The sequence below is a fragment of the Balaenoptera physalus genome (genome assembly GCF_965194825.1).
Source record: "Balaenoptera physalus genome assembly, chromosome: 11".
Taxonomy (NCBI): domain Eukaryota; kingdom Metazoa; phylum Chordata; class Mammalia; order Artiodactyla; family Balaenopteridae; genus Balaenoptera; species Balaenoptera physalus.
Window position 1 is genome coordinate 112,105,980 of NC_138896.1, and position 15,852 is coordinate 112,121,831.

The window sequence follows — 15,852 nt, forward strand, 5'->3', positions numbered from 1 at the left end:
GGGTCTAGATATGGTCAATCCAGGTTGCATCACAGCCCCTGAAAGAATTTTGTAAGAATTTCTCTCTCTTTCACTGTCTTTGTTTCACGGTTTTTTAAAAGTAATTTATTTTTATAATGGGGTTTAGCTGCTTTTCACGGCTGTGTTTATGCCGCTTTACACCCACTTGACTCACTTCCAGAGAGATATCAATACATAGGTTTGAAGATTCTTACTAGTCAGATATATTCTTGTGCGGTGAATAGGGGGTGTTGAGTCCAGTTCACTGAGCAAGGAGTAGGTCTTTCTATTACATATTGGGTTTATGGAACGGTATCTGAGCTAATTTGAAACCCTTGTTTTATGCATCACCCCACCTCACCTTTCCCTTTAAGCAGCCATAGTGTGTTTTCTAAACGTGTGACTCTGTTCTGTTTTGTAATTCAGTTCAAGTGTAGCGGTTTTTACATTCCCTCTATAAGTGATAGCTTATGATAAGTGTCTTTTTCTGTGTGACTTATTTCACTCAGAATCGTCGTACCTAAATCCGCTCATCATGCTGCTACTAGCCTTATGACATTGATTTCTTGGCTGAGTGATATTCCATTGTACAGAAGGACTACCACTTGTTTATCCATTTTTCTCTTTCCTGGGATATTTAAGGTGTCATGAAGTGGAGGTTCTCGTCAACAGAGCAGCCCTAAACTTTGGGGTGCCTGTGTCTTGCTGATTTTTAGTTTTCCCAATTTATACGCCCATGAGTGGAAGTGCCCTATGCGCTCTAAGCTGTGTTTTTTCGGTGTTTCAGGACACACCGTACACTTCTCCAGAGTGGCTGTTGGCAATTTACATCGCGCCCATCAGCGTAGCAAGGCTCCCATTTCTCCACGGCCTGTCCTGCATTTCTGGTTTTTACACTTTTTTCAGCATGGCCCTTTTGACCGATGGGAAGCGAGACTTCTTTGTAGCGCTGATTTGCCTTTCCAGGTTGCTTCGTTGGCCAAAAAGGGCGTATGCGTTTTTTCCTGAATATATTCAGGAAAAAACGCATACGCCCTTTTTGGCCAAGGGCATCATTGTCGACGTTTTGCCGCTTTTCATGTGCTTTAAAGGCGATTCGAATCTACCTCCTGAAATCTGTTTCCTGCAATTCTGCCTTGCTTTCAAATCCTCTTCGTTGCCTTCCCTCAATATATTTGTGGCCGAGAGTTATCATTTATAACTCTGCAGGTTTGTGAATTGCAGTGCCCCTGAGCTCCATTTTTCAACTCGCTTTTTTGGGAGCTGGCCACAAAAGCGCAGGAGTGCCTCAGGCCCTATTCTGGTTCCGGGCGGCAGGCCGAGCCTGTGGTTAATTCTTCTTCCTGATGGGAAAATAGAGTGACCTGTGCCTGTCCCAACACCTAGAGCTAGTCTCTCATTGGCTCCCCCTCTTCCCGTTCATCCTCAGGACAAATTGCAAGCTGTACGGCACAGGAGGTTAAAGGTGCTGATGCTCCAAGGAGGGAGAGTGCTAGTAAAGCGGCTGGAATGGCGAAGCCGAGCACAAGGAGATGAGAAATGATATGCGTGTTAGAAACCTTTCCCGATCACACGGTGTACCACCTTCTGGGTTTCTCATGCATGTTTTCGATGTAGGAAGATGCCCTTGAACCTGGAGATTTGGGACCCATGGGATGGGTAACAGGCAGTATTACTCTAAAGGCTCTGCCTTTGCTCCCCCAACCTCACCAAACCTCTCAGCCCCGAGAGTGTCCACCCTTCTGTCTCATCCAGCTGTGGGTCTAGATATGGTCAATCCAGGTTGCATCACAGCCCCTGAAAGAATTTTGTAAGAATTTCTCTCTCTTTCACTGTCTTTGTTTCACGGGTTTTTAAAAGTAATTTATTTTTATAATGGGGTTTAGCTGCTTTTCACGGCTGTGTTTATGCCGCTTTACACCCACTTGACTCACTTCCAGAGAGATATCAATACATAGGTTTGAAGATTCTTACTAGTCAGATATATTCTTGTGCGGTGAATAGGGGGTGTTGAGTCCAGTTCACTGAGCAAGGAGTAGGTCTTTCTATTACATATTGGGTTTATGGAACGGTATCTGAGCTAATTTGAAACCCTTGTTTTATGCATCACCCCACCTCACCTTTCCCTTTAAGCAGCCATAGTGTGTTTTCTAAACGTGTGACTCTGTTCTGTTTTGTAATTCAGTTCAAGTGTAGCGGTTTTTACATTCCCTCTATAAGTGATAGCTTATGATAAGTGTCTTTTTCTGTGTGACTTATTTCACTCAGAATCGTCGTACCTAAATCCGCTCATCATGCTGCTACTAGCCTTATGACATTGATTTCTTGGCTGAGTGATATTCCATTGTACAGAAGGACTACCACTTGTTTATCCATTTTTCTCTTTCCTGGGATATTTAAGGTGTCATGAAGTGGAGGTTCTCGTCAACAGAGCAGCCCTAAACTTTGGGGTGCCTGTGTCTTGCTGATTTTTAGTTTTCCCAATTTATACGCCCATGAGTGGAAGTGCCCTATGCGCTCTAAGCTGTGTTTTTTCGGTGTTTCAGGACACACCGTACACTTCTCCAGAGTGGCTGTTGGCAATTTACATCCCGCCCATCAGCGTAGCAAGGCTCCCATTTCTCCATGGCCTGTCCTGCATTTCTGGTTTTTACACTTTTTTCAGCATGGCCCTTTTGACCGATGGGAAGCGAGACTTCTTTGTAGCGCTGATTTGCCTTTCCAGGTTGCTTGGTTGGCCAAAAAGGGCGTATGCGTTTTTTCCTAAATATATTCAGGAAAACACGCATACGCCCTTTTTGGCCAAGGGCATCATTGTCGACGTTTTGCCGCTTTTCATGTGCTTTAAAGGCGATTCGAATCTACCTCCTAAAATCTGTTTCCTGCAATTCTGCCTTGCTTTCAAATCCTCTTCGTTGCCTTCCCTCAATATATTTGTGGCCGAGAGTTATCATTTATAACTCTGCAGGTTTGTGAATTGCAGTGCCCCTGAGCTCCATTTTTCAACTCGCTTTTTTGGGAGCTGGCCGCAAAAGCGCAGGAGTGCCTCAGGCCCTATTCTGGTTCCGGGCGTCAGGCTGAGCCTGTGGTGAATTCTTCTTCCTGATGGGAAAATAGAGTGACCTGTGCCTGTCCCAACACCTAGAGCTATTCTCTCATTGGCTCCCCCTCTTCCCCTTCATCCTCAAGACAAATTGCCAGCTGTATGGAACAGGAGGTTAAAGGTGCTGATGCTCCAAGGATGGAGAGTGCTAGTAAAGCGGCTGGAATGGCGAACCCGAGCACAAGGAGATGAGAAATGAGGTGCGTTTTAGAAACCTTTCCCGATCACACGGTGTACCACCTTCTGGGTTTCTCATGCATGTTTTCGATGTAGGAAGATGCCCTTGAACCTGGAGATTTGGGACCCATGGGATGGGTAACAGGCAGTATTACTTTAAAGGCTCTGCGTTTGCTCCCCCAACCTCACCAAACCTCTCAGCCCCGAGAGTGTCCACCCTTCTGTCTCATCCAGCTGTGGGTCTAGATATGTTCAATCCAGGTTGCATCACAGCCCCTGAAAGAATTTTGTAAGAATTTCTCTCTCTTTCACTGCCTTTGTTTCACGGGTTTTTAAAAGTAATTTATTTTTATAATGGGGTTTAGCTTCTTTTCACGGCTGTGTTTATGCCGCTTTACACCCACTTGACTCACTTCCAGAGAGATATCAATACATAGGTTTGAAGATTCTTACTAGTCAGATATATTCTTGTGCGGTGAATAGGGGGTGTTGAGTCCAGTTCACTGAGCAAGGAGTAGGTCTTTCTATTACATATTGGGTTTATGGAACGGTATCTGAGCTAATTTGAAACCCTTGTTTTATGCATCACCCCACCTCACCTTTCCCTTTAAGCAGCCATAGTGTGTTTTCTAAACGTGTGACTCTGTTCTGTTTTGTAATTCAGTTCAAGTGTAGCGGTTTTTACATTCCCTCTATAAGAGATAGCTTATGATAAGTGTCTTTTTCTGTGTGACTTATTTCACTTAGAATCGTCGTACCTAAATCCACTCATCATCCTGCTACTAGCCTTTTGACATTGATTTCATGGCTGAGTGATACTCCATTGTACATAAGGATCACCACTTCTTTATCCATTTTTCTCTTTCCTGGCATATTTAAGGTGTCATGAAGTGGAGGTTCTTGTCAACAGAGCAGCCCTAAACTTTGGGGCGCCTGTGTCTTGCTGATTTTTAGTTTTCCCAATTTATACGCCCATGAGTGGAAGTGCCCTATGCGCTCTAAGCTGTGTTTTTTCGGTGTTTCAGGACACACTGTACACTTCTCCAGAGTGGCTGTTGGCAATTTACATCCCGCCCATCAGCGTAGCAAGGCTCCGATTTCTCCATGGCCTGTCCTGCATTTCTGGTTTTTACACATTTTTCAGCATTGCCCTTTTGACCAATGGGAAGCGAGACTTCTTTGTAGCGCTGATTTGCCTTTCCAGGTTGCTTCGTTGGCCAAAAAGGGCGTATGCGTTTTTTCCTGAATATATTCAGGAAGAAACGCATACGCCCTTTTTGGCCAAGGGCATCATTGTCGACGTTTTGCCGCTTTTCATGTGCTTTAAAGGCGATTCGAATCTACCTCCTGAAATCTGTTTCCTGCAATTCTGCCTTGCTTTCAAATCCTCTTCCTTGCCTTCCCTCAATATATTTGTGGACGAGAGTTATCATTTATAACTCTGCAGGTTTGTGAATTGCAGTGCCCCTGAGCTCCATTTTTCAACTCGCTTTTTTGGGAGCTGGCCGCAAAAGCGCAGGAGTGCCTCAGGCCCTATTCTGGTTCCGGGCGGCAGGCCGAGCCTGTGGTTAATTCTTCTTCCTGATGGGAAAATAGAGTGACCTGTGCCTGTCCCAACACCTGGAGCTAGTCTCTCATTGGCTCCCCCTCTTCCCGTTTATCCTCAGGACAAATTGCAAGTTGTACGGAACAGGAGGTTAAAGGTGCTGATGCTCCAAGAAGGGAGAGTGCTAGTAAAGCGGCTGGAATGGCGAACCCGAGCACAAGGAGATGAGAAATGAGGTGCGTTTTAGAAACCTTTCCCGATCACACGGTGTACCACCTTATGGGTTTCTCATGCATGTTTTCGATGTAGGAAGATGCCCTTGAACCTGGAGATTTGGGACCCATGGGATGGGTAACAGGCAGTATTACTCTAAAGGCTCTGCGTTTGCTCCCCCAACCTCACCAAACCTATCAGCCCCGAGAGTGTCCACCCTTCTGTCTCATCCAGCTGTGGGTCTAGATATGGTCAATCCAGGTTGCATCACAGCCCCTGAAAGAATTTTGTAAGAATTTCTCTCTCTTTCACTGTCTTTGTTTCACGGGTTTTTAAAAGTAATTTATGTTTATAATGGGGTTTAGCTGCTTTTCACGGCTGTGTTTATGCCGCTTTACACCCACTTGACTCACTTCCAGAGAGATATCAATACATAGGTTTGAAGATTCTTACTAGTCAGATATATTCTTGTGCGGTGAATAGGGGGTGTTGAGTCCAGTTCACTGAGCAAGGAGTTGGTCTTTCTATTACATATTGGGTTTATGGAACGGTATCTGAGCTAATTTGAAACCCTTGTTTTATGCATCACCCCACCTCACCTTTCCCTTTAAGCAGCCACAGTGTGTTTTCTAAACGTGTGACTCTGTTCTGTTTTGTAATTCAGTTCAAGTGTAGCGGTTTTTACATTCCCTCTATAAGTGATAGCTTATGATAAGTGTCTTTTTCTGTGTGACTTATTTCACTCAGAATCGTCGTACCTAAATCCGCTCATCATGCTGCTACTAGCCTTATGACATTGATTTCATGGCTGAGTGATATTCCATTGTACAGAAGGACCACCACTTCTTTATCCATTTTTCTCTTTCCTGGGATATTTAAGGTGTCATGAAGTGGAGGTTCTCGTCAACAGAGCAGCCCTAAACTTTGGGGTGCCTGTGTCTTGCTGATTTTTAGTTTTCCCAATTTATACGCCCATGAGTGGAAGTGCCCTATGCGCTCTATGCTGTGTTTTTTCGGTGTTTCAGGACACACCGTACACTTCTTCAGAGTGGCTGTTGGCAATTTACATCCCGCCCATCAGCGTAGCAAGGCTCCCATTTCTCCACGGCCTGTCCTGCATTTCTGGTTTTTACACTTTTTTCAGCATGGCCCTTTTGACCGATGGGAAGCGAGACTTCTTTGTAGCGCTGATTTGCCTTTCCAGGTTGCTTGGTTGGCCAAAAAGGGCGTATGCGTTTTTTCCTGAATATATTCAGGAAAAAACGCATACGCCCTTTTTGGCCAAGGGCATCATTGTCGACGTTTTGCCGCTTTTCATTTGCTTTAAATGCGATTCGAATCTACCTCCTGAAATCTGTTTCCTGCAATTCTGCCTTGCTTTCAAATCCTCTTCGTTGCCTTCCCTCAATATATTTGTGGCCGAGAGTTATCATTTATAACTCTGCAGGTTTGTGAATTGCAGTGCCCCTGAGCTCCATTTTTCAACTCGCTTTTTAGGGAGCTGGCCGCAAAAGCGCAGGAGTGCCTCAGGCCCTATTCTGGTTCCGGGCGGCAGGCCGAGCCTGTGGTTAATTCTTCTTCCTGATGGGAAAATAGAGTGACCTGTGCCTGTCCCAACACCTAGAGCTAGTCTCTCATTGGCTCCCCCTCTTCCCGTTCATCCTCAGGACAAATTGAAAGCTGTACGGAACAGGAGGTTAAAGGTGCTGATGCTCCAAGGAGGGAGAGTGCTAGTAAAGCGGCTGGAATGGCGAAGCCGAGCACAAGGAGATGAGAAATGATATGCGTGTTAGAAACCTTTCCCGATCACACGGTGTACCACCTTCTGGGTTTCTCATGCATGTTTTCGATGTAGGAAGATGCCCTTGAACCTGGAGATTTGGGACCCATGGGATGGGTAACAGGCAGTATTACTCTAAAGGCTCTGCCTTTGCTCCCCCAACCTCACCAAACCTCTCAGCCCCGAGAGTGTCCACCCTTCTGTCTCATCCAGCTGTGGGTCTAGATATGGTCAATCCACGTTGCATCACAGCCCCTGAAAGAATTTTGTAAGAATTTCTCTCTCTTTCACTGTCTTTGTTTCACGGGTTTTTAAAAGTAATTTATTTTTATAATGGGGTTTACCTGCTTTTCACGGCTGTGTTTATGCCGCTTTACACCCACTTGACTCACTTCCAGAGAGATATCAATACATAGGTTTGAAGATTCTTACTAGTCAGATATATTCTTGTGCGGTGAATAGGGGGTGTTGAGTCCAGTTCACTGAGCAAGGAGTAGGTCTTTCTATTACATATTGGGTTTATGGAACGGTATCTGAGCTAATTTGAAACCCTTGTTTTATGCATCACCCCACCTCACCTTTCCCTTTAAGCAGCCATAGTGTGTTTTCTAAACGTGTGACTCTGTTCTGTTTTGTAATTCAGTTCAAGTGTAGCGTTTTTTACATTCCCTCTATAAGTGATAGCTTATGATAAGTGTCTTTTTCTGTGTGACTTATTTCACTCAGAATCGTCGTACCTAAATCCGCTCATCATGCTGCTACTAGCCTTATGACATTGATTTCTTGGATGAGTGATATTCCATTGTACAGAAGGACTACCACTTGTTTATCCATTTTTCTCTTTCCTGGGATATTTAAGGTGTCATGAAGTGGAGGTTCTCGTCAACAGAGCAGCCCTAAACTTTGGGGTGCCTGTGTCTTGCTGATTTTTAGTTTTCCCAATTTATACGCCCATGAGGGGAAGTGCCCTATGCGCTCTAAGCTGTGTTTTTTCGGTGTTTCAGGACACACCGTACACTTCTCCAGAGTGGCTGTTGGCAATTTACATCCCGCCCATCAGCGTAGCAAGGCTCCCATTTCTCCACGGCCTGTCCTGCATTTCTGGTTTTTACACTTTTTTCAGCATGGCCCTTTTGACCGATGGGAAGCGAGACTTCTTTGTAGCGCTGATTTGCCTTTCCAGGTTGCTTGGTTGGCCAAAAAGGGCGTATGCGTTTTTTCCTGAATATATTCATGAAAAAACGCATACGCCCTTTTTGGCCAAGGGCATCATTGTCGATGTTTTGCCGCTTTTCATGTGCTTTAAAGGCGATTCGAATCTACCTCCTGAAATCTGTTTCCTGCAATTCTGCCTTGCTTTCAAATCCTCTTCGTTGCCTTCCCTCAATATATTTTTGGCCGAGAGTTATCATTTATAACTCTGCAGGTTTGTGAATTGCAGTGCCCCTGAGCTCCATTTTTCAACTCGCTTTTTTGGGAGCTGGCCGCAAAAGCGCAGGAGTGCCTCAGGCCCTATTCTGGTTCCGGGCGGCAGGCCGAGCCTGTGGTTAATTCTTCTTCCTGATGGGAAAATAGAGTGACCTGTGCCTGTCCCAACACCTAGAGCTAGTCTCTCATTGGCTCCCCCTCTTCCCGTTTATCCTCAGGACAAATTGCAAGTTGTACGGAACAGGAGGTTAAAGGTGCTGATGCTCCAAGAAGGGAGAGTGCTAGTAAAGCGGCTGGAATGGCGAACACGAGCACAAGGAGATGAGAAATGAGGTGCGTTTTAGAAACCTTTCCCGATCACACGGTGTACCACCTTCTGGGTTTCTCATGCATGTTTTCGATGTAGGAAGATGCCCTTGAACCTGGAGATTTGGGACCCATGGGATGGGTAACAGGCAGTATTACTCTAAAGGCTCTGCGTTTGCCCCCCCAACCTCACCAAACCTATCAGCCCCGAGAGTGTCCACCCTTCTGTCTCATCCAGCTGTGGGTCTAGATATGGTCAATCCAGGTTGCATCACAGCCAATGAAAGAATTTTGTAAGAATTTCTCTCTCTTTCACTGTCTTTGTTTCACGGGTTTTTAAAAGTAATTTATTTTTATAATGGGGTTTAGCTGCTTTTCACGGCTGTGTTTATGCCGCTTTACACCCACTTGACTCACTTCCAGAGAGATATCAATACATAGGTTTGAAGATTCTTACTAGTCAGATATATTCTTGTGCGGTGAATAGGGGGTGTTGAGTCCAGTTCACTGAGCAAGGAGTAGGTCTTTCTATTACATATTGGGTTTATGGAACGGTATCTGAGCTAATTTGAAACCCTTGTTTTATGCATCACCCCACCTCACCTTTCCCTTTAAGCAGCCATAGTGTGTTTTCTAAACGTGTGACTCTGTTCTGTTTTGTAATTCAGTTCAAGTGTAGCGGTTTTTACATTCCCTCTATAAGTGATAGCTTATGATAAGTGTCTTTTTCTGTGTGACTTATTTCACTCAGAATCGTCGTACCTAAATCCGCTCATCATGCTGCTACTAGCCTTATGACATTGATTTCTTGGCTGAGTGATATTCCATTGTACAGAAGGACTACCACTTGTTTATCCATTTTTCTCTTTCCTGGGATATTTAAGGTGTCATGAAGTGGAGGTTCTCGTCAACAGAGCAGCCCTAAACTTTGGGGTGCCTGTGTCTTGCTGATTTTTAGTTTTCCCAATTTATACGCCCATGAGTGGAAGTGCCCTATGCGCTCTAAGCTGTGTTTTTTCGGTGTCTCAGGACACACCGTACACTTCTCCAGAGTGGCTGTTGGCAATTTACATCCCGCCCATCAGCGTAGCAAGGCTCCCATTTCTCCACGGCCTGTCCTGCATTTCTGGTTTTTACACTTTTTTCAGCATGGCCCTTTTGACCGATGGGAAGCGAGACTTCTTTGTAGCGCTGATTTGCCTTTCCAGGTTGCTTGGTTGGCCAAAAAGGGCGTATGCGTTTTTTCCTGAATATATTCAGGAAAAAACGCATACGCCCTTTTTGGCCAAGGGCATCATTGTCGATGTTTTGCCGCTTTTCATGTGCTTTAAAGGCGATTCGAATCTACCTCCTGAAATCTGTTTCCTGCAATTCTGCATTGCTTTCAAATCCTCTTCGTTGCCTTCCCTCAATATATTTGTGGCCGAGAGTTATCATTTATAACTCTGCAGGTTTGTGAATTGCAGTGCCCCTGGGCTCCATTTTTCAACTCGCTTTTTTGGGAGCTGGCCGCAAAAGCGCAGGAGTGCCTCAGGCCCTATTCTGGTTCCGGGCGGCAGGCCGAGCCTGTGGTTAATTCTTCTTCCTGATTGGAAAATAGAGTGACCTGTGCCTGTCCCAACAACTAGAGCTAGTCTCTCATTGGCTCCCCCTCTTCCCCTTCATCCTCAGGACAAATTGCAAGCTGTACGGAACAGGAGGTTAAGGGTACTGATGCTCCAAGGAGCGAGAGTGCTAGTAAAGCGGCTGGAATGGCGAACCCGAGCACAAGGAGATGAGAAATGAGGTGCGTTTTAGAAACCTTTCCCGATCACACGGTGTACCACCTTCTGGGTTTCTCATGCATGTTTTCGATGTAGGAAGATGCCCTTGAACCTGGAGATTTGGGACCCATGGGATGGGTAACAGGCAGTATTACTCTAAAGGCTCTGCGTTTGCTCCCCCAACCTCACCAAACCTCTCAGCCCCTAGAGTGTCCACCCTTCTGTCTCATCCAGCTGTGGGTCTAGATATGGTCAATCCAGGTTGCATCACAGCCCCTGAAAGAATTTTGTAAGAATTTCTCTCTCTTACACTGTCTTTGTTTCATGGGTTTTTAAAAGTAATTTATTTTTATAATGGGGTTTAGCTGCTTTTCACGGCTGTGTTTATGCCGCTTTACACCCACTTGACTCACTTCCAGAGAGATATCAATACATAGGTTTGAAGATTCTTACTAGTCAGATATATTCTTGTGCGGTGAATAGGGGGTGTTGAGTCCAGTTCACTGAGCAAGGAGTAGGTCTTTCTATTACATATTGGGTTTATGGAACGGTATCTGAGCTAATTTGAAACCCTTGTTTTATGCATCACCCCACCTCACCTTTCCCTTTAAGCAGCCATAGTGTGTTTTCTAAACGTGTGACTCTGTTCTGTTTTGTAATTCAGTTCAAGTGTAGCGGTTTTTACATTCCCTCTATAAGTGATAGCTTATGATAAGTGTCTTTTTCTGTGTGACTTATTTCACTCAGAATCGTCGTACCTAAATCCGCTCATCATGCTGCTACTAGCCTTATGACATTGATTTCATGGCTGAGTGATATTCCATTGTACAGAAGGACCACCACTTCTTTATCCATTTTTCTCTTTCCTGGGATATTTAAGGTGTCATGAAGTGGACGTTCTCGTCAACAGAGCAGCCCTAAACTTTGGGGTGCCTGTGTCTTGCTGATTTTTAGTTTTCCCAATTTATACGCCCATGAGTGGAAGTGCCCTATGCGCTCTAAGCTGTGTTTTTTCGGTGTTTCAGGACACACCGTACACTTCTCCAGAGTGGCTGTTGGCAATTTACATCCCGCCCATCAGCGTAGCAAGGCTCCCATTTCTCCATGGTCTGTCCTGCATTTCTGGTTTTTACACTTTTTTCAGCATGGCCCTTTTGACCGATGGGAAGCGAGACTTCTTTGTAGCGCTGATTTGCCTTTCCAGGTTGCTTGGTTGGCCAAAAAGGGCGTATGCGTTTTTTCCTGAATATATTCAGGAAGAAACGCATACGCCCTTTTTGGCCAAGGGCATCATTGTCGACGTTTTGCTGCTTTTCATGTGCTTTAAAGGCGATTCGAATCTACCTCCTGAAATCTGTTTCCTGCAATTCTGCCTTGCTTTCAAATCCTCTTCGTTGCCTTCCCTCAATATATTTGTGGCCGAGAGTTATCATTTATAACTCTGCAGGTTTGTGAATTGCAGTGCCCCTGAGCTCCATTTTTCAACTCGCTTTTTTGGGAGCTGGCCGCAAAAGCGCAGGAGTGACTCAGGCCCTATTCTGGTTCCGGGCGGCAGGCCGAGCCTGTGGTTAATTCTTCTTCCTGATGGGAAAATAGAGTGACCTGTGCCTGTCCCAACACCTAGAGCTAGTCTCTCATTGGCTCCCCCTCTTCCCGTTCATCCTCAGGACAAATTGCAAGCTGTAAGGAACAGGAGGTTAAAGGTGCTGATGCTCCAAGGAGGGAGAGTGCTATTAAAGCGGCTGGAATGGCGAACCCGAGCACAAGGAGATGAGAAATGAGGTGCGTTTTAGAAACCTTTCCCGATCACACGGTGTACCACCTTCTGGGTTACTCATGCATGTTTTCGATGTAGGAAGATGCCCTTGAACCTGGAGATTTGGGACCCATGGGATGGGTAAGAGGCAGTATTACTTTAAAGGCTCTGCGTTTGCTCCCCCAACCTCACCAAAACTCTCAGCCCCGAGAGTGTCCACCCTTCTGTCTCATCCAGCTGTGGGTCTAGATATGGTCCATGCAGGTTGCATCCCAGCCCCTGAAAGAATTTTGTAAGAATTTCTCTCTCTTTCACTTTCTTTGTTTCACGGGTTTTTAAAAGTAATTTATTTTTATAATGGGGTTTAGCTGCTTTTCACGGCTGTGTTTATGCCGCTTTACACCCACTTGACTCACTTCCAGAGAGATATCAATACATAGGTTTGAAGATTCTTACTAGTCAGATATATTCTTGTGCGGTGAATAGGGGGTGTTGAGTCCAGTTCACTGAGCAAGGAGTAGGTCTTTCTATTACATATTGGGTTTATGGAACGGTATCTGAGCTAATTTGAAACCCTTGTTTTATGCATCACTGCACCTCACCTTTCCCTTTAAGCAGCCATAGTGTGTTTTCTAAACGTGTGACTCTGTTCTGTTTTTTAGTTCAGTTCAAGTGTAGCGGTTTTTACATTCCCTCTATAAGTGATAGCTTATGATGAGTGTCTTTTTCTGTGTGACTTATTTCACTTAGAATCGTCGTACCTAAATCCACTCATCATGCTGCTACTAGCCTTATGACATTGATTTCATGGCTGAGTGATATTCCATTGTACATAAGGACCACCACTTCTTTATCCATTTTTCTCTTTCCTGGGACATTTAAGGTGTCCTGAAGTGGAGGTTCTTGTCAACAGAGCAGCCCTAAACTTTGGGGTGCCTGTGTCTTGCTGATTTTTAGTTTTCCCAATTTATACGCCCATGAGTGGAAGTGCCCTATGCGCTCTAAGCTGTGTTTTTTCGGTGTTTCAGGACACACCGTACACTTCTCCAGAGTGGCTGTTGGCAATTTACATCCCGCCCATCAGCGTAGCAAGGCTCCCATTTCTCCATGGTCTGTCCTGCATTTCTGGTTTTTACACTTTTTTCAGCATGGCCCTTTTGACCGATGGGAAGCGAGACTTCTTTGTAGCGCTGATTTGCCTTTCCAGGTTGCTTGGTTGGCCAAAAAGGGCGTATGCGTTTTTTCCTGAATATATTCAGGAAGAAACGCATACGCCCTTTTTGGCCAAGGGCATCATTGTCGACGTTTTGCTGCTTTTCATGTGCTTTAAAGGCGATTCGAATCTACCTCCTGAAATCTGTTTCCTGCAATTCTGCCTTGCTTTCAAATCCTCTTCGTTGCCTTCCCTCAATATATTTGTGGCCGAGAGTTATCATTTATAACTCTGCAGGTTTGTGAATTGCAGTGCCCCTGAGCTCCATTTTTCAACTCGGTTTTTTGGGAGCTGGCCGCAAAAGCGCAGGAGTGCCTCAGGCCCTATTCTGGTTCCGGGCGGCAGGCCGAGCCTGTGGTTAATTCTTCTTCCTGATTGGAAAATAGAGTGACCTGTGCCTGTCCCAACACCTAGAGCTAGTCTCTCATTGGCTCCCCCTCTTCCCCTTCATCCTCAGGACAAATTGCAAGCTGTACGGAACAGGAGGTTAAGGGTACTGATGCTCCAAGGAGCGAGAGTGCTAGTAAAGCGGCTGGAATGGCGAACCCGAGCACAAGGAGATGAGAAATGAGGTGCGTTTTAGAAACCTTTCCCGATCACACGGTGTACCACCTTCTGGGTTTCTCATGCATGTTTTCGATGTAGGAAGATGCCCTTGAACCTGGAGATTTGGGACCCATGGGATGGGTAACAGGCAGTATTACTCTAAAGGCTCTGCGTTTGCTCCCCCAACCTCACCAAACCTCTCAGCCCCTAGAGTGTCCACCCTTCTGTCTCATCCAGCTGTGGGTCTAGATATGGTCAATCCAGGTTGCATCACAGCCCCTGAAAGAATTTTGTAAGAATTTCTCTCTCTTACACTGTCTTTGTTTCATGGGTTTTTAAAAGTAATTTATTTTTATAATGGGGTTTAGCTGCTTTTCACGGCTGTGTTTATGCCGCTTTACACCCACTTGACTCACTTCCAGAGAGATATCAATACATAGGTTTGAAGATTCTTACTAGTCAGATATATTCTTGTGCGGTGAATAGGGGGTGTTGAGTCCAGTTCACTGAGCAAGGAGTAGGTCTTTCTATTACATATTGGGTTTATGGAACGGTATCTGAGCTAATTTGAAACCCTTGTTTTATGCATCACCCCACCTCACCTTTCCCTTTAAGCAGCCATAGTGTGTTTTCTAAACGTGTGACTCTGTTCTGTTTTGTAATTCAGTTCAAGTGTAGCGGTTTTTACATTCCCTCTATAAGTGATAGCTTATGATAAGTGTCTTTTTCTGTGTGACTTATTTCACTGAGAATCGTCGTACCTAAATCCGCTCATCATGCTGCTACTAGCCTTATGACATTGATTTCATGGCTGAGTGATATTCCATTGTACAGAAGGACCACCACTTCTTTATCCATTTTTCTCTTTCCTGGGATATTTAAGGTGTCATGAAGTGGACGTTCTCGTCAACAGAGCAGCCCTAAACTTTGGGGTGCCTGTGTCTTGCTGATTTTTAGTTTTCCCAATTTATACGCCCATGAGTGGAAGTGCCCTATGCGCTCTAAGCTGTGTTTTTTCGGTGTTTCAGGACACACCGTACACTTCTCCAGAGTGGCTGTTGGCAATTTACATCCCGCCCATCAGCGTAGCAAGGCTCCCATTTCTCCATGGCCTGTCCTGCATTTCTGGTTTTTACACTTTTTTCAGCATGGCCCTTTTGACCGATGGGAAGCGAGACTTCTTTGTAGCGCTCATTTGCCTTTCCAGGTTGCTTGGTTGGCCAAAAAGGGCGTATGCGTTTTTTCCTGAATATATTCAGGAAAAAACGCATACGCCCTTTTTGGCCAAGGGCATCATTGTCGACGTTTTGCCGCTTTTCATGAGCTTTAAAGGCGATTCGAATCTACCTCCTGAAATCTGTTTCCTGCAATTCTGCCTTGCTTTCAAATCCTCTTCGTTGCCTTCCCTCAATATATTAGTGGACGGGAGTTATCATTTATAACTCTGCAGGTTTGTGAATTGCAGTGCCCCTGAGCTCCATTTTTCAACTCGCTTTTTTGGGAGCTGGCCGCAAAAGCGCAGGAGTGACTCAGGCCCTATTCTGGTTGCGGGCGGCAGGCTGAGCCTGTGGTAAATTCTTCTTCCTGATTGGAAAATAGAGTGACCTGTGCCTGTCCCAACACCTAGAGCTAGTCTCTCATTGGCTCCCCCTCTTCCCCTTCATCCTCAGGACAAATTGCAAGCTGTACGGAACAGGAGGTTAAGGGTGCTGATGCTCCAAGGAGGAAGAGTGCTAGTAAAGCGGCTGGAATGGCGAACCCGAGCACAAGGAGATGAGAAATGAGGTGCGTTTTAGAAACCTTTCCCGATCACACGGTGTACCACCTTCTGGGTTTCTCATGCATGTTTTCGATGTAGGAAGATGCCCTTGAACCTGGAGATTTGGGACCCATGGGATGGGTAACAGGCAGTATTACTCTAAAGGCTCTGCGTTTGCTCCCCCAACCTGACCAAACCTCTCAGCCCCGAGAGTGTCCACCCTTCTGTCTCATCCAGCTGTGGGTCTAGATATGGTCAATCC